General features: G+C 53.0%; 1 protein-coding gene across 1 annotated transcript in view; it reads left to right on the forward strand.

Annotated features, from left to right (window-relative positions):
• Positions 1–1,497: 1,497 nt before the first annotated feature.
• S1PR2 (sphingosine-1-phosphate receptor 2) overlaps positions 1,498–2,766 on the forward strand; it is a 7,557-nt gene continuing 6,288 nt past the window's right edge. Inside the window, exon 1 of the mRNA XM_027765552.1 lies at positions 1,498–1,940. The gene's annotated coding sequence lies outside the window, so the exon portion shown is untranslated. The remainder of the gene's footprint in view (positions 1,941–2,766) is intronic.

A 2,766-nucleotide genomic window follows, 5' to 3' on the forward strand; every position in this document is an offset into this window, starting at 1 on the left:
GAAATCTGAAAGATAGGTGACAGTCATTTAAGAATTTGGGGGGAGGCCCAGCAGGTGGCGCGGTGGTTAAGGTACTCGACACTCCCACACAACCAACCACTATTTGAGTCCTAGACCTGGTGGCTTGCTTTCTCACTTTCCCTCTCTCTCTCTCGCGCTGTGTCTCTCTCTGGTCAAATTAAAATAAATGAATGAGTAAATAAAATTAAATAAAATCATTCTTTAAAAGAAAAGAATTTGGGGGTCCCAGCCTGGTGGCAGTCTGTGGCCTACTGGCCTGCTACTCTGGAAACCACATGGTCCACCATCATTTGAATCCTCTGCCTGGTTGACCAGCAGTACGCTAAGTGCACCAGTGCGTGTCTAAGATCCTGATGAGCTGGAGGAAGGCAAATGAAGCGTGACCAGGCCCGGTCTTCTCTCTCTTTCTCTCATGCATGCGTGCACACACATTGTCTACTACGAATTTAAGGAAGGGGATGAGAGGGACCAGCAGGTGCTATGGTGGTTAAAGCTCTGGACTCGCATATGGCCTGCCATGGTTTGAGTCCCAGACCCGGCGGCTTGAAACTCACGCCGGGCTTATGTGCATGCGTGCCCAAAATTCCAAGAGGAGACTGGAGGAGAAGGGATTGCAGTGTGGCCATCCCCTCTGGGGGGTGATTTCTCGCTTTCTGTCTCTCTCTGTCTCTCTGGCGAGTACATGTGCCCTATAGCAAAAAGCTCTCAAAGAAAAGCAAAGAAAGGAAGGGCCGGTAGGTGGCGTGGTGGTTAAGGCACTGACACTCCCACATGGCTGACCACAGTCCGAGTCCCGGACCTGGGGGCTTGCTTTCTCACTTGCCTTCTCTGTGTGTCTGTCTTTCACTGGTTAAATGAACATGATTGAATGAATAAATAAAATTAAATAAATAATTTTTAAAGAATTATTTATTTATTTCCATTTGTTATTATTTTTATTTATTTATTTTTAATTTTTTTATTTGACGAGAGAGAGTGAGAGAAAGGGAAAGTGAGAAAGCAAGCCACCAGGTCTGGGACTTGAACCATGGTTGGCCATTTGGGAATCCAGCGCCCTTATCCACCACACCACCTGCTGGCCCCATCAAAACGCCAACTTTAAGATAATGAATTTTATATAACAAAAAATTTTAACCCCATGGCCTAGTGGTTAACGGAGCTAGAACCCACATGGCGGGCCACACAGAATGAAGCAATGGAGAAGGGACTGAGCATGCCCCACTGGAGAGTCCTTTCTCTCCCTCTCTCTCCCTCTCTGTCTCTGTTTCTGGTGAGTGCAATTTAAAGATACAAATAAGGATCTGAGGGGAGGGGTGCCAAGTGGAAAGATTGGGGCAAAGGCCCTGAGGCAGGGATGGATGTAGTTGAACCGCAGTGAGCTGGAGGAGAGTGGGAGGAGGCCAGGGGGCAGGGGCCAGCCATGGGGGCCATAGGGAGCCATGGAGGAAGTTGGAGCTAGGGAGCGATGTACTTTAGTGCTGTCCCAAAGCTCCTCCTGGCTGTTTGGTGGAGAATGGCGGGGGAGGGAGGCCTGACAAAGGGAGGGAGAGTGAAAGAAATGAGACTGAAGGGACTGCCCTAGGATCTGGGTGACCAGGGGAAGCTAGAACCATAGGGTTGGCCTCTCTGGAACTGAGGGGGTGGAGGGCAGCCTGGAAGCCACTGAGCAGCTTCCTCCAAGCTTCCCCTCCCTAATCTCCAGCCAAACAGCCCTCTGGGTCTATCTCTTCTCTTCCCTCCAAACCCTGTCACTTGTCCCCTCTGGTTCCATTTCAGGCATGGACGGTCCATCCCCTGCTGTCAGCCCAGTGGCCTCTTCCGGAGCCTCTGTGAGGGAGTTAGGACGCGTTGGTGCCGGTGAACAGGAGACCTGCCGTGTGGTTAGCCAGGCCTGACCCAGGGCTGAGGAAGCAGACAAGGTCTCTAACTGTCTTGGGGAGTGGCCGGGTGGTGGTTGATTCTCCTTCCAACTCCAACCTCTGCATCTTGCTTGGTTCCTCTTTTGGAAACACCTCAACCTGCCTCAGCTCCTGTTTTGGCAAAGTCCTAGAGGGGAAGATGAGACGAGGCCTCAGTTTCCCCTGCAGTGAGTAATGGACAAGCTGCTTCTTCTCCCTCTAAGGATGCCTTGTCTCTTGGGATTACAGGAAGTGGGAGTGCGGCTCCCCCCAACCTTCCTCCCCTGCCAGGGAAGAAAACAAAACTTTTGGATCAGTCCCTCGGGATGTGAGGGCTGGTCTCATTTCTCTAGGAATCGGCAGTAAATTGTTCTCTTCGCTGTCAGACTGGAGATGGGTGGAGGCCCCCACGTGAGCTGCAGAGGGGCGGTGGCGGGACACACCCTGGGCTCCTTGCCCACCCTCTCGTGTGCTTCCCAGGCCTGCGAAGGGGACTCGTTTCTTAACTATGAATCCCAGGAGGGGCCCCTGCAAGCCAGGGCAGCCTGGGGGCGTCTGGTCGGGGTGACCCAGCGGTCAGGTCGCGGTTCAAACTCCCTCCTGGGACATCCACAGAGCTTTAAGTGCGTCCTCTGAAAAGGCGCAGACCCGGGGTTGGTTATAAACGACCGGAATCAGTAGGGCTAGCTATAGAGCGCCCCCGTCTGGGCCAATCAGAGGCCGAGGGTGGGAAACTAAGCCAATAAGCAAGCCGCTCGGTGCCCTTGGATTGAAAGTAAACCAATCAGGGCGCTGGCTGCTTGCATCCGACGGCCGGTCTGGCAAGGGCGGCTGGGCCAGGGCCAGA

The sequence above is a fragment of the Tupaia chinensis genome, unplaced genomic scaffold, assembly GCF_000334495.1.
Source record: "Tupaia chinensis unplaced genomic scaffold, TupChi_1.0 Scaffold138665_1, whole genome shotgun sequence".
NCBI lineage: Eukaryota > Metazoa > Chordata > Mammalia > Scandentia > Tupaiidae > Tupaia > Tupaia belangeri.